The sequence below is a fragment of the Fistularia commersonii genome, chromosome 26 (assembly GCF_037954325.1).
Source record: "Fistularia commersonii isolate RoL2024-O1a breed Wild chromosome 26, RoL_Fcom_v1.0, whole genome shotgun sequence".
Taxonomy (NCBI): Eukaryota; Metazoa; Chordata; class Actinopteri; order Syngnathiformes; family Fistulariidae; genus Fistularia; species Fistularia commersonii.
The window spans coordinates 977,501-998,116 of NC_141309.1; the positions used below are offsets into that span (position 1 = coordinate 977,501).

The 20,616-nt window shown below is 54.8% G+C and overlaps 1 protein-coding gene across 3 annotated transcripts in view; it reads right to left on the reverse strand.

Moving 5' to 3' along the window:
* Positions 1-18,065, reverse strand: part of sema6a (sema domain, transmembrane domain (TM), and cytoplasmic domain, (semaphorin) 6A) — a 94,974-nt gene extending 76,909 nt beyond the window's left edge. For all 3 annotated transcript variants that reach the window (XM_086174365.1, XM_086174364.1, XM_086174362.1), the window contains exon 1: positions 17,637-18,065. The gene's annotated coding sequence lies outside the window, so the exon portion shown is untranslated. The remainder of the gene's footprint in view (positions 1-17,636) is intronic.
* Between the last annotated feature and the right edge of the window lie 2,551 nt (positions 18,066-20,616).

Here is a 20,616-nt window from a genome sequence, read left to right on the forward strand (position 1 = left end):
TTTTCGCTCCGCTTCCCTTCATCTTTCCTGCTGCCATGTCTTGTATCCATATTTATTCCACGGAGGTGGAGGGGGGTCGGGGGTGTGTGTGTGTGTGTGTGTGTGTGTGTGTGCATGGAAAAAACACACGGCACGAATGCATTTTTCATCTGAATCAGTCGACGTCGGCCTGTTTTAGCTTTCCGAGCGCCCTTCGCTGCACGAGGGGGAGGTTTGACGTGCACTGATACCCGGCCCTTTAATTGGTTCTGGGATGCAGCTCGTAACTGACTCTCTCTCGTACATCAAATTAAATTTCCCCGTTAAAATGGATATAAACGCTATTAATCCGTTCAAGACCCCCAGTTTTGCGATGCGATTTTTAAATGAGAAAAATGTACTTTATGAAGAACGAATGATGTCAAGGAATAAGCTGCTTTTATGACGTGTATTGAACATGAAGATGGCAGCAGCAGAGGAGGGTTTTTTTGGACTCGCTTAACTTAGCTTACTGGCTACACACTTGATGCTAAGATGCTATGCTAAATGTAGCATGCAGACTTTGCTGCACTTTATATCCAACCTCAGAGTGAAGCCGCTAGTCTTTTTGAAACCATCAAACCATCCGCGACTATCTGTAAATCTAAACGCCTCCTAACAGACGACGCTCTCCGTCACCGCATCTCACACACCTCACACACCACCACATCTCCGTCTCTTCACGGGCGAGTCCAGCACACACACACACACACACACACACCTCGCTCACGTTTTCCCATAGTGTTCCCCGGGCTAGCTAGATCCCGGCAGCGTCCACGTGGCTGTCAAAGGCTAACGGAGATCTGGGCTGCGATCACGAAGCAGAACGCGGCTCGGATCTCGGAAAACTCCGGAGTCGATCCGTATTAATGAACGCATTCAAAGTCCTGAAACCTTTGGCTTCACTTCCCGGGATGTTCAGTTTACCTTCGCCGTGTGTTTAACCTCCGCAGCGCCGACATCACAAGCGTCTCCGACAACCTCTATTCCGTTTTTGAAGCCGGTCCCGCACATTAAATCTAAATGAGGTCATTTCACGTGCAGTGACTCCGCCGGGGCGAAACACAGATCTTAACTTTCGGGACAAACTTCCTTATCGGCGCGTCGGTGAAAGGGCACCTTTGTCACGGCGGCGGCGGATAAAAAAGTTGGACCAGCATGGGAGCTGAAAGGGGTTCTTGGAAGTGACTGCTCCCCTATGGACGTGTAATTAAAATAAGTTTGTGCAAAGTGAGTCGTCACGTCAACCAATACCATGAATTATAGATGGCTGGTGTTGCACACACACACACACACACACACACCGCGGGGCTTTTAAAAATGTGATGAGCTAAGAAACTCAAGGAGTATCTTTGGGTGTGAAAGTGTATCCCTCTCTGGGGGTTTCAGCCATTTTGTTGAATTTGCATCTTAACAACCTTTCCGAGTAATTGAAAAAGTGGTGTCAGAGCCCAGAGTCCTGATCTCTGATATGGTAATTACCTCCCATTTATGTCAGAGACTTTCAGGGAGCTCTGAGATCCAGCGGCAGCAGCTGTCTTTGAGGAAAAAGCTTAATGACCCGCATATGTCTCCGTCTTCTTCGGGAGGCATCAAGACGGCTATTTTCACGTGCGGTTCGGCGTCGCTGATTATAACGTCCCGTAAAGTTGTGTCATCTTCTCCGAGCGGTGGACGGACGGATGCGCGGATGAAAAAATAACATAAATATACGTACGGGGATGGGGGTTTCGTCTAAAATGGCTTCCAGAAGCCGAGCGTCCCGCAAACGCGCCGCTTAAGCCCAGGCTTGCGATGACGCGCTACCGCTTGAGCGCGCCGGAAGCGGCCGAGGGGGGAAAAGGAGAAGTTTACGAGCCGCCATTTCGCTAAAACTCCGTCGGCGAAGCATCTTGCGGCGAGCGTTGTTCGCGTGAAACGTGCGCGGATTTGACCCCGGGGAAGGGGTTAAATGATCCGCTCCTCCGTTGCCGCCGTTGCTGTGATTTATCCTCTTTACGCCTGGAAGATAAACTATTAGTAAAAGCTTCCCGGGCCAGGTTTGCGCGGGTGAAGCGCCGGGATCCACGTTTGAATATCGTCCGGGTGAAAAAGGCTAAAAGGATCATAAAACCGCTCGGGGAGAAATTATGGAACGGGAGCTTTTCCATTAGAAAACGTAACGTCCATCTATCTCGTGGAGACCGGCGTGACCCGGACGGCTTTCCCTCCTCCGAGTCCCGATGGAAGCCGGGTTTGTTAAAGAGTCGGCGGCGCTAACGTCCGGATCCCCGCCTCCACGCCTCCACGCCTCCACGCTTGGGGTCAAACCTCTCCTCCTCGCCCCGTCTTCGCCCCGTCCGGAGATTCTCCCCCGTCCTGCCGGTACCTCCGACCCCGTCCCTTCATCTCCATTATTCACTTTGTCCATCTCAATCTTTCTCTCGCTCGCACTCGTCCTCCCTCCCTCCCGCTCGGCCAACGGCTCCATTGTCCTCGGGTCGGGGCGAACAATGCGGCCCCACACGGGGCCCCCGGTGCGGTCCCGGGCCGAGGAGGCGGGGAACGCCAGAGAACGGCCATAACTCAGCGCGGCGACGGGGCAGCGGGATAAAGGGAAGCCTCACACATGGCTGACTATGTGGGTCAGCCTGGGATCATTTGTACTGGAGGAGGCCGGCAACTGGCACCGGGGCCCCCCCACCCCCCCCACCGCCGGCGTCTGCGTGAGCCGCTCAATGGGTGTGTCGCATCCCTCCTCGCCGCCCCGGAGGCGACGGCCCCCCTCTTGTTCGCGCCGGCCGACCGAATATTCTCTGGGAAGCCGGCGCCGATTCCCATCCCCGGCCGCACCCTTTGTAGGAACAGCGGGACAAAACATAGCGGGGGATCCGAGGGGGGCTCTTAGGGGCCACCAATTAGTCCTCCCCCATGGGGCGACATGGCCGATGAATAGAGGGACCCCCTCAAAGCGACCACGCACATAATCTGGCCCCTCTGCCGGGGGGTTCGGGGGGGTTTGGGGGGGTTTGGGGGGGCGCAGGACAGATTCAACCTTGTTTTCAAGCTCGCTCTTGATTTAAAGGCCAAAAAAAAAAAAAAAGAAAGGGAAGAAGGAATGAAGAAGGGGGGAAAAAAAAAAAGGAGCATCCGGATGGCGGCGAGCCGGGGATCCTGAGCGAGGAGGAGGAGGAGGAGGAGGAGGGGACGGTTTTCTCCCATCAATCACCGAGTGACACGAGCGACAACGGCGACTTGGGATCCGTTAGGAAAACAAACAGTGGCGGCGGGACGTTCTGCGGGGGGGCGGGAGGATCTTCGGCCCAAACACATGCCAGAGATGAGACGTCTCAATTGTTGTGTTCTCTGGTGGCCTCCTCTCTTCTCCCCCCGACGGGGCTCGTTGGAACTGGATTAGCATTTGAGTGAAAAGAAAAGGGTCTTCTGGAAGCCATCTGATGATCTTCACGGTGAAAGCGGAGGAAGCACCTTCACGGTTATCCTCCGTGGTTACATCGAGCGACGCCTGTTTCCGTGCGTGACGAGATGCCTCCTCCTCGCAGGAACCCGATAGCAGAGGAACCGGAAACCGTGAACCTCGGCTTCCAGAACCTCCCGCTCTGGTCGTGGCGATGGCTGGAACTCCTTAGCCGTTAGCGCCCGTTAGCGCCCTTTAGCAGATACTTCTTGCAGAGCATTTTTAAAAGCGATCCTGGTCACTGGTGAGATGTTTTCTTCAGATGGAAGCGGCCAGGAGGTCCAAGCTCATCTGTCCTGATGAGGAACATCTACACTTTGGACCGGGATAGTTAGCTAACGGCTTACTAGGTTCTTGACAAGGCAAAACACCTCAACCGTCTGGCGGCCGGCGGTTCTTAATCCGTGAGCGGCGTGGCAGCTTCCACCTCCATGTTGTCCACGTCTTCTTCTTCTGTGGTTTGATTTTCATCGTGGATGTCGTCTTCCCGGTCCCTCATCGCCAGTGGGAATGCTAAGCTAATCCGGAGGAGGCTACTTCCTGGCACCAAATTCGATTCGGACGCCTCTCAGAACCTCTGCTCCCAAACCATCTCGTGTCTGAGGAGATGGAGAACCCAGATGTTCTCCATGACCTCGGGTTGACATGGATGAAAACCCATCTGACCGTCTTCTCACGTGTTTCCTCTACTTCCTGCGGAGGCGTGTCACACACCACGCCAACAAAAGGAGAATAACATCGCTCGCCTTGCCGGGGATGTAGAACAACGGGCAGGATTTTTATCTCCATCTCACTCCACGAACCCTATAAACACTCTCCTGTTTCCAAACACCTGCCAAAACAGGAGCGGCGGGTCAACAGTCGCCATCCAGAGCCGCTTTGAAGAGGCTCCAGGTGTTTGGGCGCCAGGACGTGGCTCCGGGCGCTACCGTAGCGCTACCGTGGCGCTACCGTGGCGCTACGGCCTCCCTGCGCCGCCTCCACGCTCATATTCCCTTCCATTGCAGCCGGGTCGCCGTCTGAAGGTGAAAGCCGTTGCGGCTTCTCATTGATGGGACGGGGGAGGAAGAGGAGGAAGGGGGAGGCAGAGGAGGAAGGGGGAGGACGGCGTTTAGATCAATGACTCCGTGTTCCCGAAGAGAGAAATAGGAAGTACAGGGCGCCGGCGGACTTAAAATAGCTTCCACCGATTTCGGCTCGCTTTTACCCCGAATGCCGCGAAGGTCTTTATGTTTTTGATTAGCGCGTGACCTCGGGGCCCGGACGAGATGGAAAAGACATTTCGTCTTTTTTTTTTTTTTTTTTTTTTCTTTTCCCAAGGAGGAGAAAATAGGACACGGCTGATGACTTCACTTCTTCTCCGGTGTCTCTTTGGCTCGGACGGGTGTTTGGGTTCCACTGGGAGATACAGAGGGGACGCCGCCACGCTGACCTGCACCGGATTGCTTGTGACCTTGTGTGTGTGTGCTACTTGTAGCATTGCTGCGCACACACACACACACACACACACACACACACACACACACTCTTTCTGCAAACACCACACGCTATATCGCTATATGGAACTTCTCCTCCCCCTTCAGGCTGCTCCCTCTAGCCAATCACTTGCCTCCATCTCACCTCACAGCCAATCACCTGCTTCCATATAACCACACAGCCAATCAGCAGCTTCCATTTCACCTCACAGCCAATCACCTGGTTTGGTCTCACCTTACAGCCAATCAGCTGCTTCCATCTCCCCTCATAGCCAATCAGCAGCTTCCATCTAACCACACAGCCAATCACCTGCTTCGGTCTCACCTTTCAGCCAATCACCTGCTTCCATCTCCCCTCACAGCCAATCAGCAGCCTCCCTGTCACCCCGTCCTCTACATCCAGTAAGCTTCCTATCTTCTACCCGGACCTCCTCCCAGAACCCGTCCAGAACATCTCAGCCTGACTTCATCTCAGGAGCAGTTGAGCGCCTCAGCCTTTCCGGGCCGACCCAGAAGTTAAAGCAAACCGCAGAATCGCCACGCAATAATTAGCAAATCCGTAAATAAAAGGGGGGACGACGAATAATTAGAAGGATAAGGGCAGCGGACTAGCGCGCTCGTTAGCGTCCGTGGATGAAGCAGAGTGCCGCGGCCAGACGCCTCTTTTCATTCTTTCACCGTCTATCAATTTATCCTTCCTGTTTTTCTCCCTCACCACCGCCTCCATCCCTCCATCCCTCCCTCCTCCACGGATCTCTTTGTCCTCCACTTTCACCCTCCTGGTTTTTTTTTGTTCTTCTCGGGGTCAATTAAGCTACAGTAACTAAACGGCGGCCAGGCTGTCACATTCCATCCGTCCTCCTCGCTGAGCCGCCGCTACTTTCACTAAAACCAAACAACAACAACAAAAAAAAAGCGGGTCTTGGACGAGGAACCCGGCATTACCATATGAACCGGACGCTTCCGGTGAAGTACCTCTCTCGTGCACACCTGGGTGCAGGAAAAACAGAAAAAACCACAAACACACACACACACACACACACTTTGAGCTTGGAGAATACATGCTGTGCGGCAGAGAGGCCGACCTCCACCGAAGGGTGTGTTTTCTCCTCCCGAACCCACGGAAAAACACAATCGCCCGCTTCCCCTTTGCTGCTCAGATAAACGTTCACGTGGTGTTTTTGTTTTTTTCAGGAGGGACGACCTTTTCTGGGAAACGCCGCCGCGCCCGCGGGATTCGAGCCGACCAACAGGGAATCTGTGGGGGTTTTTTTTCGACAGGTTCGTGTTGCGAGGATCGGCGTCGTCTCATCGAAGCGGCGCTTTCCTGTCACCGTTTCGGCGAATTCCTAGCCGTCGGCCGGAGGAAATCTCGCCGAATTGGTCTTCGTGACCGCGACCCGAACCCCCTCGCTTCATGGAAGCCTGTGTGTTTCACGTAACCCTGGAAACCAACCGGATGAATAACCCTGCGATCCCACCACATTCATTCATTCATTATCTACCCGTCCCGCAGGCTGGGAGGGGGCGGAGCCTATCCTCGCCGTCATCGGGCGACAGTTTGTCAAACTATTCGCTCATTCATTCACACAGTCCGGACAATTCGGGGTCTCCGGCTCACGGCTTGAGTTTCAAGTCCGGTCGCCATGACGACAAGGTTACGACAGGTTTCCCATGAACCTCCCGCTTGTCTCTGGACGTGAGGAGGATCCAGGCAGGAAGTCCAACCGGGATCTGGTCGCTTCCAGGAGCAGCGAAACACCACGTCACCAAAAGAGAGACTTTAGTCACCGCGTGACCAAAACCCACCCGTGAGAAATCGTCCCGCCGCCGCTCCGGCCGCCATCAGACGTATCCAAAAGCGATGGAAGTTTGCCCGGTGAAATGTTCTGGCTTATTACAGAGGAATATTGTATCGCACATTTATTTCCCTGCTAGCGGCTGCCAGGAGGCGTCGGCCCGGACCATTAAAAGCGCATCAGGATCCCGTGTGGGTCCTCGCTCTCTGCCGGTGTCGTGTTCAGCGTCACTAAAACCTGCGCGGGGAGGAACCCGCCCGCCTGAGCGTGCGTTATCGTATACCCGCTGAAAAACTATTTATAAATCAAAAACCGCATCGGTTTATTTTTGGGAAATTCTGTCTAAAAATATCCGTTTGCACGCTTTATTTCCATAAGTCACGTGCGGGTGAAAGGCGTACGTGGGAAAAACGGTATCTTGGCTTTATTTTTTTTTGTTTCCCCCTCTTGGTCGGCGCTCCCGCCGACAAACGTCGGTTCGGGACGGTTTCATCTCCGGTTTGTCGTTAATTTGCGGTCTCCGGGAGGCATCCGACACCGGAAAACACCCGAGTCGCCGCTCGGGGAGGAGCTCTTCACGGATCGGATCGGAGTCATCTGACTCGCAACTTTGACCCGCCGACACCGGAGACGCCGGGCCGGACGGCGACAGGGGATACGGGCGGGGGAGGGGGGACGGCCGGGGGGCGAGGCTCACCTCCGAGCGTCCGCCACGGAAGCTAGCCTGGGCTGCTAAAGCTACGTCGCCCTGGGAAAACACAAATCCCCCGAAGACGCCGATAGCGATCTGTCCGTTCGAGAAACGGCTATCACGGGAAACGGTAACCGGAGCTTGTTCCCCCGCCTCCTTCTTCTTCTTCTTCTTCTTCTCACGCCCCAGTAAGAACCATATCTCCGTGCAGCTCTGTTTACAGGAGGCATACGGCCGGCCCGCCGCCGTCTGTCTGACTCACCCGGCCATCTATGGTTCTGTTAGCGCGCTCTTATGACCGCGTCACATGACAACAATATTTAATCATGAGCAGAACTCATGATATCCGCCCCGTGTTTCTTCGCCCGCCCAGACAAACGGGGAAAGAACGTCCGAGGCCGAAGCGGCGTTCGTGTTTCTATTGATTCGGATCGTACCATCCGGCCCGGCGCCCTCCTTCCATGTAATGTAACACAACGCATCCCCTCCGCGGAATAAACCGTCGCTAACGGCTATAAAAAGCTCCTGAGAATCAGCTAACGTTCGAGCCGCCGGGGATCGATACGTCCCGCCCGACCGCGATCTTTATTTCATCTCAATACGGTGGCAAAAAGAATTAAGGATGAGCGGCGGATGAGAAATAGTCGTGCCCAGATGAGCTCATCTGCCGCCCGGGGGGGTTCCCGCGCCGCCGAACCCCCCGCGCCGCCGCCGTATGAGCGTTTCAAAAAGGAAACGCCGCTCCTCTGCCGACTGCGATCATTAGCGGCCGACTCCCAGAATCAATCAATTCATTGGATGTAGCCGGCCGGGGGAGGAGGTCCCGGCGCAGACGGACACAGAGTCCAAAAAAACTTGATTTGTCCCCGAGGGGCAGTTGGGGGGCACATGGGGTGGCGGCATCAGAAAGAATACATTTTAAAAATGACCAAAAAAAAAGAATAATACATATCTATCTATAAATACACTGCTCCAAAAAATACAGGAAACACTTAAACGACACAATGTAACTCCGAGTCCATCACACTTGAAATCTAAGTGTCCACTTTGGAAGCAACACTGATTTATTTGGACTTGTTTTACAGACGTTACATCACAGTTGTGTGTTTTTCTACATTCATTTGGAGCGTGACTCCAAATCCAGACCTCCGTGGTTTCTCCGACATTTGATTTCCATTGATCATTTTGGTTTGCATGACAATATTTCATTCATTCAGACCTGGGATGTGTTATTTGTATGTTTAGATAAATGACTACAAAATTGTGCAGACTGCATAATAAATATACGGCAATTATCGCGGTGTCGGGAGCGTGGAAATCGCCATGGAGATGCCGGGACAATGGCGTGCCTCCGCTTGAGGGTCACGCCGTGTTGGAGGAACCGACTCCACAAAGAGCGGCGAGAGAATGAAGGAACATCCATTCCTTGGTTCCTGACGGGAGCCGATCCCGGCTCTCATTGGACGAGAGGATGGGGTTCACCAGGGTCCGTCACGGGAACGCGTGGAGAAACCGTCCATCTTCTCGTTCTCGCTTAGACATCCGACCGTCGGCACGTGCGGACCATGTGGAGGAAGCCCACGCAGACCGAGGTGGACGCAGAGCCTCCAGAGCTTCTGGCTGCGAGGAGGAGGAGGAGCTAACGGCTCCACCACCCAACGCTTCAACGCTACCGTTTGAAATATTGAGAAAAGACTGAAAGATGAGGCAGAAAAGTGAAACCCGAGGAGTGACTTATCTTACGTCTCATTCCGCTAAGAGTCCGCGAGTGGAATAGCGGCGGCGGTCGGCGCACGGTTCGGAAATAAGGCACGCCGCGGCGTCCACGTCGACGCAGCCGTGGTAGAAGGACATTTCTAGCTTCTTTAGCTTCTCCTTCATTCATTAGGTTCAATTCTTCAACATGTGAGGGCATGAGGGTAAAGTGCACGCCGTGTGTGTGTGTGTGTGTGTGTGTGTGTGTGTTTGCATGCGTTACTGCAAGAGCAAACAACTGATTGAATCATCTGCAGCCACATCCTGATTCTGTAGCGTGTCGTAACGACACGGAGTATCTCTGTCCCGGTCGCCGCGCCGACTGCCACCGCTCATTAACCAAAGTCCGGCTCAACCAGACTTAGATAACCTAGCTAACTCGCACAAAGGCAAACACACGCATAAACAAAGTCCTTCAGCTGTTAACGTGCGAAACAAACGGCTGCAGCGGCGCCGGCGTGCACACACACACACACACACACACACAAACACACACACACGTTATCGACCGGCTGCATGGGAACCTGTTTGTTCTAGATAGAGTCTGCAACAATCGGGCCGGCGGCTTGAGGGAGCTGAGCCGGCCGTGGATGGCTGCTCCTCGCCGCTCCTCGCCGCTCCTCGCCGCTCCTCGCCGGGCCCGCCAATCCGGCGAGGGCAGGGATGGAGATCAAAGCGTGGCGCCGGACGAGCGACAACAAAAGGACGACACCGGCGGATCGACTCGGAGCGCCGCTCTACCTTATCTGGGTCAGAGCTGAACCTTGAAGACTCCTGACACGCCGCCCCCCCTCCCTCGCTTCTTTGTTGTGGCTCCGGTGATGTAATGCGCTGTAAGTTGGAGTTTACACCGCAAAAAAAAAAAAAAAACGACGGCCGGTAATTACCGCCGCGCCGTTTCTCGTCTCCCGGCGAAAACACGGGAGGAAACGGCGTCTGAATCGGCGGCGGAGCTGCGAGGCCGGCACCTGAGATCTTCATCCGGGTGCAAATTTGGGATTTGCAGGTTGGGGTTGTATAAGATGCACCGGCAGCGCCGAGTAAATGATTAACGGGCGAGTCTTAATACCCGCTGTCCTCCGTTCCTATCTAGTTACTTAACTAGCTAGCATTACTAGATCTCCCGTGTAAGCTGGCGCGCGCACACACGCACCCAGGAGGGACGAGGAAAAGGGCGACTAATGGATTGGCGGCCTTTTCCTCGCCACCTGTCCCCGACGGCGACCGCCGAGAGCTTTCGTGCAAACAGGATTCCGCGGCGGCGTTCTATTAATCTCCTCGGGAAACAGAAGTAATTCTCCGACCCCGTTCTGACTCGTCAAACGACCCGAGGGAGCCCGGCCCGCCCTCCGAGCTCCAGTAAATACCCGCCGCGCCGCGCAGCCGTCGATAAAAAGCGATTAGAAAGGGAATTAAACAGATCAGAGGAAATATGAGAGATAGCAACGCGAGGAGCGACACAATAACCGAATTCCTCGCCGGCTTCTTCGTCTCCGCGCGCAAAACCGGAAACGACGGAGCCGGAAACCCTCGCCGGGTTCAGCGGCGTCGGGGTTTTCTGGCGTTTTAAACAAAAAGGCCCCCGGCGGACGGCGAGGAATGAGCAAAGAGGAGCGCGCCGCCAAATCGCCGAGGCGGGAGGCCGAGCGGGACATTACTATGCAAGACGCCGCTTCTATCCGGACGCCTCGCAGCGCCGACGTCTTCCTGCCCGTCAAACCCGCCCGCCTGATTACCTGCACGCGTGCCGCGCAGCCTTCGTCGGCGTCCACGCGAGGTGGGCCGGGGGGATATTATTCCTTTTCGCTCCCATTCCTCATTTTTTAAGCCGCAAAAAAAAAAAAAAAAAAAAAATGGGACATGTGTTGCGATTCTTCAAAGCACTCAGACTTCCTTTCCGCCGCTCTCGGGCCGCCCGGCTCCTCGCCGCACGTCTGATTTAATATCTGAGACGCCTCGCCGGACGCTCGCCGGACGTCTCCATTACCGTCGGCGTGCGCCGGAATGAGTTATCCAAACGTCGGACGATTGACGGGCGGAAAATGGCCGGAAAATAATAAAATGCACTCATCGCAGCGCCGACGGCGTGATCGTGGAGGATGTTCTTCGGCTCCTGCCTCAAAAAAAAATAAATAAAAAGAAGTGGAGCAATTTGTTTGCTTAGACTTGCTGATTCCACTCCTTTTCATGTTGTTTGTGCTTCTGCATTGTCTTGTTAAATGGTTTATTTTTAGGGCGGGGGGGCCGTTCTGCTCTTTGATGTAGAAACAGTAAAGTCTAATTACTTTTTCTTTTTTATCTGATGAACCTCTCATCATCCACGGGGAAAATCCCCCGGCGCCGGGTCTCGGGCCCCGAGCCAGAGATAATCTGCGGGGAAGTGACGCCGTTCGCCCGCTGTTTTGTTCTTTGAAAATTTTGTTTGAAAATCAACATCCGCGTCCTCTCCACGTCCTCCGCTTTTCCTCCCCCGACCTCCGACCTCCGAGCTCCGTCCGCTCGGCCAGAATCACGAAGCGCGTTGCGGAACGGCGCCGTTCGGATCGACCGCGCGCACACACACACACTCCAGGAATTAGCCCGAGCCGAAGGGTAAATACAGAGTGAGCGCCTCAAAGATAGTAGATCATTAAACACCGCGAGAAAATGGGGCGATAGAGTTAAGATGGCGAAAATTGCCGAGCACACACACACACACACACACACACACATACATACTCACACACACACACACACACACACAGGTACGGTCCAATCTTGTCCAAATCCAATGTAATACAGAGCCTGTTCTTTGACAAAAGGGTATTTGGCACCGGCGCATCCAGTCCACATAAAAGCAGCCTTTTCTCGGTGTGTGTCACGTGTGAGCGCAGGCATGAACACACTCCGGGGTTAAATAACAGCCCCCCCTTTTCATTTGAACCCCCAAATTAACTGCATTCTTTTTTTTTTCTTAAGTACATTTGCAAGAATGCTGCAGGAGATGGGATTACCGTCTGCGGCGCAACGGCTACCGAGTGTCCCCTAGCTTTGTGTGTGTGTGTGTGTGTGTGTGTGTGTGTGTGTGTGTGTGTGTGTGTGTGAGGGCCTTTCTGAGGCCTCCACTCAGCAGAGTGATGATAAGTACTCCCAGCCCAGCGCTCGGCATGAGCTGATGGACAGACGAGCCTGGAACACTGGGGGCCTTGTGGTCGAGGCTATGTGTGTGTGTGTGTGTGTGTGTGTGTGTGTGTGTGTGTGAGTATTGTGTCGGCAGTGCACGGGGGGGGGGGTTGTTGGGGGTCTGTGTGATTCTGTTTTCGGCAGCCCCGGCCTCGGCCCACGCCACATGGCTGCAATTTGTTCATTAACTATGTAATAAATGTACACACACACACAGAGGTAATACTGTTCGGAGCCGTGGCTGATTGGATTGTGAAATGGAGGACCCTCGGGGGAACGTCTGCGAGGCCGCCGGCCGCCGCCGCCGTGAGACGACCCGTTTCCTAACAAGCTCTGAAACAAACCCCCCCGACGAGCGCGTGCGGTCAATATTTTTCGATTTCCTTAAGGGGCGGCGTGAATACAGAGGAAGTTCCCGGGACGTCCGTCGCTCGGACGCGTCGGGACCGGCCTCGCGATCCCAGTTACCGGAGATTTAGCGCTCACCTGGAAATAATGAATATTCACCCGAGGCCAATTACAGCCAATCTATCACGGCGGCCGTCGCCGCGCCGCTGCAACCGATCCGCCGTCTAGGATGTCGGTCCACGTCCCGCTCCGGGCCGACTCGCCAGCGCTCGCATCGCGGCGGGATTAGATTATACGAAAGCCGTCCTCGCCGACGGATCGTTTGAAAAGAAACGCGGAAGAAACCCAGAAACATGAATAATAAAGCGAAAGCGTCTGGCCTCGTTCGGCCCGCGCCTGGAAACAAGCGGCGGCGGCGGCTGGTTGTGCACCGAGCCGGGCGGCGGGGGGGGGGGACGACCGCTGCGCCGCCAGCAGCTCGCAGATCACCTTACACACCGGCTTTCCTCTGCTTTGATGACACACTCGCACACACACGTCAATGCACGCTCACTCAGGTGCATTAACACCGGATTTGCACACACACACACACACACACGAACCTTAACCCCCCCCCTCCCCCTCAAGCCGTATCAATTCACCTGCCGCACCTGAGAATGTGCCCAGTATGATGTCACCCGCAATCCCATCACTTCAAAGGGAAACAAAAGCTCCTCGCCGCCGCCACGGCCGGCGCCACCGGAGCCGGCGGAGCCTCCTCGCTTCCTCCTTTGTCTCTGCGCTCCCTCGCAGTAATTCCACGTATGCGGGAGAATTACAGCGTGTTTTACATCTCAATCCGGCCGACAAGCTTCCCCCGTCCCTTCCCCTCGGCTTGCACCGCCGCGTGTTTGGTGTTTTGCGGGGAAAAGGCTCGCTTCGAGGAGACGAGGTCCGTATCGGCCGTTACGGCGCGGTCGACGTCGCGGCGTCCGTCCCGAAAGGAGGCGCGGAGTAAACAGATAAACGCGGACGGCAGGGGTTAATAGGAAGAGTCGTCCGTGCCTTGGAAATTTCCATTTCTCCTGCGATACATCATTGAATAACGCATGAATTCAGCGCGATTTACCTTCAAAACGTCCAACCGAGCATGAAACAGGAGACCCCGGGCCGCCTCCCGCCTCCCGCCTCCCGCCTCCCGCCACGGCCGGGAGGAAGGATTTTCCATTGTAAAGCAAAATAACAGCCGTTCGGCGCATTCTGCCGCGCAGGGAGACGCGGGCCGAGCCGGCGAGCGCGTCGCTCGCTAAGACGACGCCTGGAAATGTCATTCAGCGGAGGAAGAAAGGGGCACGGGGAGTGCACGTTTGAGGAGGAAGGGGGGGGCGATCGTCGCACGAGACGGAATCCATTTTGGTTCCTGGAACGCCTGTCGGGGTTTCTGCCGACAGACGCTCCTTCCTCCTTCAGTTTGGACTCCCTATCATCCCCCGTCACACCTCTTCTCTCCTTCCCTTCCCTTCCCTTCCCTCGGCCGCCTCCCGCCTCTCCAGGCACCCCGATACTGTCACAGGTCCGGAAACTATGGCAACGGAATGAGAGAGCAAGCGCTCTCTATGATTAATAGATGAGAGATGCGGTGCCAATTGGCGAGGCCCGGGGAGGAGGGACGCAGGGACGCAGGGACGCAGGCACTCCAGCGACGCCGCGCAAACAAGCGCGCCTTCTCGGAGAAAGAGCGAGGGTACGCGCTCCGACCGCCGCCATTGGCCGCGCCGCCTCCCCCCCCCCACGCAAACGCACAAAGGCTGAACCGCGGAGCTGCAAATTGACTTTTCCCGGTGTAAAGTAAGCAACGTAGCACACCTTTTCACGGCGGCGGAGCCGCCATAATGAGTCTAAATGGCGGCCGCTTTCACCTGTGCGCCCCGGCTGGAAGGGCGAGACTCGGGACGGTAATTTATCCATTTCCGAGGCAATCGCACAAAGCCGCCCCGCCGCCGCCGCCGCATCTGGATTATCCTCGCAAATGCATTTCCTTTCCATTTCATTTCAATAATGACTAGCGACCGAAAACCCCGGCTAGGACCAAAGTATTACCACATGTCAGAGCAGCGGCGACCGGTGTTTAACGTGCAACAGGAAAACAAAACCCCGTATCGCGCTCCGTATCGCGCCCGGCGCACAACAACAACCGCTCAGACGATTCCCGGCGAAGCTGCCGTGCCAAACCCGCTATTGTGGCCTGGTGTATCGCCGCCTGGTGTATCGCCGCCTGGTGTATCGCCGCCTGGTGTATCGCCGCCTGCGGCTCTTCTGGCGCGGCCGACACGCTCAATCAGCTATGCTAATGTAGCAAGCGCGATGAGCGCCTGATACGTGGACGGCTAATTATGCGACGGGCGGCTCGTTTAAAGGGAGCCGGAGCGGCGCCAGCTAAGTGTGAAAGAGCAGCCGCTCGTGCTAGCGCATAGGTGTGTGTGTGTGTGTGTGTGTGTGTTTGCGCGTACTAGGACGCTAACGGCAAGATGAAACAAGCGATTAGCAAGGGATTTCATTTTCATGAGGCCTCGTTGTGAGCCGTGCACGAGGAGACGCGTCGGGCACCATCCATCACCTCCCGCCAGGAGCCGGTGATGCGTTCAGGGCCGGCGCGTAAATAAAGTGCCGCCTTCAAACTAAATCAAACATATATACAAAAGCTGATGGATGGAGGAGGGAGCGGCGCCGCACATTTGCACTTTTTCCTCATCCTCTGGAATATTATTCAGGGTTTTTCGGATGAAACGAAATGTATTCATCGGGGAAATCACGGGAAACAATGAGGGAGATAAAGGAGCTAAAGGTTGAACGGAAAAGAGGGGGTTGGTTGAGAAATACGGCGCTGCAGATTAGAATATCTCTGCTTTTTACGCTCGCACTCCCGCTGAATCTGAATCAGGTTTGAGAATCAGATTTCCAGCGAGTGACGGACGCTCAAACTAACTGACCCGCATTTCCGAAACAAAAAAAAAAAAAAACACCCGGTCCGCTTCTTTTATTTCTTTTTTGGGTTTCCACGGTTATAGCCGCAATGGTGATTCACGGCTAAAAATTGGCGTAATGGAACCGGCGGCGATTTCTGAAAGCTCCGGAAATCTGGAAAATGGGTTAAGCGTCAATAAATCACATGCAGATGAGCGAGACGGGTTTGATCCTCGGCCGCATTCAAATTGTTTGAAAACACACACACACACACACACACACACACACATGCACGCACACATCAATAAAAGATGGCTTTTATAAAATATTCATAATTACACACGCTATTGAACGCTTGGTATTGACACTGCCTGAATGAGCGGCGGTACTTAACGGCAGCTGACCGGGTCTCGCCGCTTAAACAGGAAGCTGGCGGCGCTGGAGGAGCGCCGGAGACGTTCATCAATAACTCACTCCAGCTGGCTTCCTTCCTCGGATGGCAAAGGTTAAAACCGACTATCTCTACCTCTTGTACAAACACACCCCGCCACGTACGGTGTGACAAATCCACATCGTTGGCGTCCTCGTCGCGATTGTTGTCGCTCAAAATAGCGGCGGCGGCGGCGGCGGCTCGGACCGCGGCGCCGAACCGAGGGGCGCAAACGGCGAGGTCGTGGCGGCCGCGCTACCGCGTGCAACTTCTCAGAGAAGCCTCCGGAACTGGTGGAAGCCTCCGGGGTTATTGTTGCAGGAGGAGGAAACGTTACGGCGTTATTCCACCTCGCCTCGAAGACGCAAAGACACGCAACGCACAGGAGACACAAACGGAAACCGTCAAAGCTCGGCTTGCTTTTCGGGGGGGAATCAGCTGATAACGGCGGCCCGCCCGCTCACACGCACAACACACATTCTCAACGAGACGCTTTTTTGTTTGCGCCCGATGCTCACGGGGCTGTTTTCATCCGAGGAGCGGCGGGGAGGCGGAGAGAACAGGAGAGGGGAGGGAAACCACCGGGAGGAACTGGGTGTTGGCGGCCGGGCCGATGGAGGTCGTATCTCCGTCGCGAGGGGAGCCCACCTCCGGGGGACGCATTTTGGTTTTCCCGCTCACAAAAAGAGACAGAGAAAGAGAGAGAGAGAGAGAGAGAGAGAGACCACCCTGGTTCCCCGCCTGGAAGCAAGATGTCCCCCGACCCTGCAGCCGTGCACTTTAAAAACAACGCAAAATATCTCCACGTGAAACCGCCGCGGCTCGGAAGGAGGCTCGGAGGCTCCGATAAACAAAACACAGCAACGGTTACCGGTTTGGCCTTCGTTATGGGTCGACCCAACGGGAAAGGGTCTGCTGAAACCCTGGGAGCACTTCGGTGTGTGTGTGTGTGTGTGTGTGTGTGTGTGTGTGTGTGGACTCTCCAAACCAAATCAGGCAGTGACACTAAACAGAGCACAAGTCACCATAAGAGCCTCTTTTCTAGACCCATGGAACCAGAGGAAGGTGCTGGGTGGTGGAGGAGGTGGAGGTGGTGGAGATCTACAACAGGTAGTCAAGTCAGGCAAGTTCTTGCAGCCACGCTGGTCTTCAGCAGAAGCCCAGAAGCTTTTTCACGCATTCATTTGCCACAATAGCCCCACCTTCCCCCCGCGGGACATTTGTTTACTCCGTATGGATGAGCAGCATAAGAGGGATTACGCACCAAACTGGTGCCTGTGTGTGTGTGTGTGTGTGTGTGTGTGTGTGTGGCTGCAGGAGAAACATCACCCCGATCATTGCAGTTAAAAGCTGTGACTTTCCGGCCGGAGAGCAGCGGAGTTCGGCGCAGAGGCGGCGGAGCGGCGGCGGCGGCGGAAGTTGCCGCTCCGCCGCCGCTCCGCCGCCGCCGCTCCGCCGGCCGGTGCACTTGTCTCCCGGGCGGCTCGGCGGCGGGGTTTGCGGGCCTCCGGAGCCGCAAGCCGCACGCAAAGTTTGACACACGCCACAGAAAGCTCACCTCCGGCTCATGAATGGACGCTCGTCTCCGCGGGCTCTCCTAGTAATCCATGGGGACGCGGCCGCAAAAACAACACGCGGATCTGCGCGTCTCCCCGCTCCTCTGCGCCGCTTTACGCCAACAAAACCTCCGTATCCATCGGAAATCCACGGCGGAGAGACGAACCCGGGCTCGTATCGAGGAAGGGGCGGCGGTGCCGGGGGTTCTCGGGTCGCCCCCGGGGGCAGGAGGACGCAGACGAGTCCCGGCTCTGGCGCTCTAGCGGCGGCGCAGGACGCGGCTCCTTCCACCTCCGCCGACGGTCATCCTATTTGGAGACGAAGCCTCTTAGCACACTGGAGCGCAGCGCAGCTGTCACCCACCCGCTACACACACACACACACACACACACACACTCACACTCACGCTCACACACACACACATGCGCATGCACGCACGCGTTGGGAGGAGCTTCGTCTCCAGAACGGGAGCTATTGTGTCCACGGGTGCCACTTCTGGACAACTGGATTTCTATTTTTACGCAGCGGTATTTGATAAGAATGCGCGCCACGGAGGAGGAAGAGGAGGAAGAGGAGGAGGAGAAGAAGGAGGAGGAGAAGGGAGACCCGCCGTGATGAAGAGTTTGCAATTTAAAGAGATTTATCCGAGGGCTTATCGTTTTTAAGGTGATTTCAGCGGGAGGAGGTGCGGAAAATAACACCTGCTAAGACTCGCTGTTATTTCTGCGGGGGTGCAACTGGAACCGGAACCGGATCCGTGTTCGGCACCGGACTCGGGTTCGGATCCGTTTGTCCGCGGCTTTCCAAGGTTGGTCCCCCCCAGAATGATCTCTTTTTTTGGCTACACACACACACACACACACACACACACACACACATATATGTTAAAAAGCAGAAAGTTCCATTACGGTGCACTGAAGCCCCCCCCCCCCCCCCCCCCCCCACGCCCTGCAACACCATTCAAACTATCCATAAAATATTCTTAAACAAAATAAATGTACCACTGCATGCATGTGGACCAGGATACACAAGGTCTGTGCAGAAGTAGAAGGTTCAGAGGACCACCAGACCTCATTGTGATGGTCCAGAGCTGGTGTGTTGGGTGTGTTGGTGAGTTGGTGTGTTAATGTGTTAGTGTGTTAGTGTGTTGGTGTGTTGGTGTGTGTTGGTGTGTGTTAGGTGTGTGTTCCTGCTCTGCAAATCATGTCGGTCCTGGTCTGGATGGTCTGGTGTCCTAAACCACCGCAGCCTTCAGCGAATCCTCAAACCCTTTGCGAGGAACAGAAAGTGCATCAGGAGTCCTGGTTTGGAAGAGATGAGCTCCTCCCGCTCGCGGCGAGAAGCTCCCTGGTTTGGTTCCCACAGGGAGGCCTTCCTGTGTGGAGCCTCCATGTTCTCCACATCTGCGTGGGGTTCCTCTCTCCTGCAGGAGCTTCAGGGAGCCCCGAGGCGCAGGTCTAGGAGGCCGTGGACGAAAACGGAACGTGGCCGAGAGAAACGTTTTGATCCGACGACGACCTGCAACCGGAAGGAGCCGCTGTGTTCCACAAGGTCTCCATCTTGTGTTTCTGTGGCTCGCTCTCTCACACACACACACACACACACACACACACACACACACACACACACACACACACACACACTTTGAAGTGGGAGCGTTGCAGTGTGGGAGGCAGCTCGGGGATTCCGGCTCCACATGTCGGTTTCAAACCTCGCCAAAGTCAACGAGGGGATGTGGAGGAGGCTGAACAGGAGCGGGAGAACGGCCACTCCGAGCCGGCTTCACCCTGTCGCCGCCGCGGTCGTTCACAACCACAACGATCTCTCCTCCGCCGGTAGCCGACGGCCGAGACCCGTCATTGTCCGGACGCGAGAACGAAGGGCCGAATGTGTGTGTGACGGATGAAGAGGGTGAACAGTCGGACGACTCCATGTAACATGGAGGGCGAATGGCTGCGTCTCTATATGACCTGCACACCTTGAGGTGCGGTCAGGTGAGGCGGAGAGAGGCCCTGCCTCACCTGCCAATCTCCCAACAAAGAGAATGCCAAATGAACAAAAGAATGAAATGGTTATATTTATCGGGTGTTTTTTCATTTCACTTCACCAGTTTAGATAGTTTTTATATTCAAAATGGCTGGATTTTCACCTTTGCTGTTCAAATACTGAGAAGAGGCGTTCGGTGAGGTTGCGGACGGTTGAGCCTCAGCGACGGCTGACGGCCGGCATGCTCTGCACTGACACCGCACCGCCGTCTCTTTGTATGTCGCTATTAAAATGTGTAAAACACATTAAAACACTTTTGCTACATGAACTACCTTTCCAGTATGTTTTTGTCAACCGTCAACTAAGTTTCTTGTGCTAAGCTATCATAAAACGGCTGCCCAGAGCCACTAAGTGAGGCATGCAGTTCTCCTGCCTCACCATAGGGGGCTCTTCTGATTCCAGGGATTCCTCTTGCGACTCTTGGATGCCTCGCCAGCCACGAACCTCAGCGCACATCACTGCTTGGACCTGAGCGGGAGAATCCTGTATGTCTCTGCAGGACTGTCTCAGAAAATTAGAATACTGTGATAAAGTTCTTTATCTTCTGTTATGCAATTACAAAAACAAAAATGTCCTACATTCTGGATTCATTACAAATCAACTGAAATATTGCAAGCCTTTTATTATTGTAATATTGCTGGTCATGGCTTACATCTTAAGAAAACTCAAAAATCCTATCTCAAAATATTAGAATACCATGGAAAAGTAATTTTTTGTTTTTTTAATTGCATTAATTGCATGTAAATGATGTGTGAATGACAGAGTGAACGGTTGCACGTCTCCACAGGACGTATGAGCGGTTGGACGGTGATCCTCGTCTCTCCTGCAGATAGCGAATGAATAAATCGATAATATCGCGCATATAAAAACATATAAAATCATATCGCGCATATAAAAACGCTTCCAATATGGCTGATTGCTCCAGCATCAGGTAA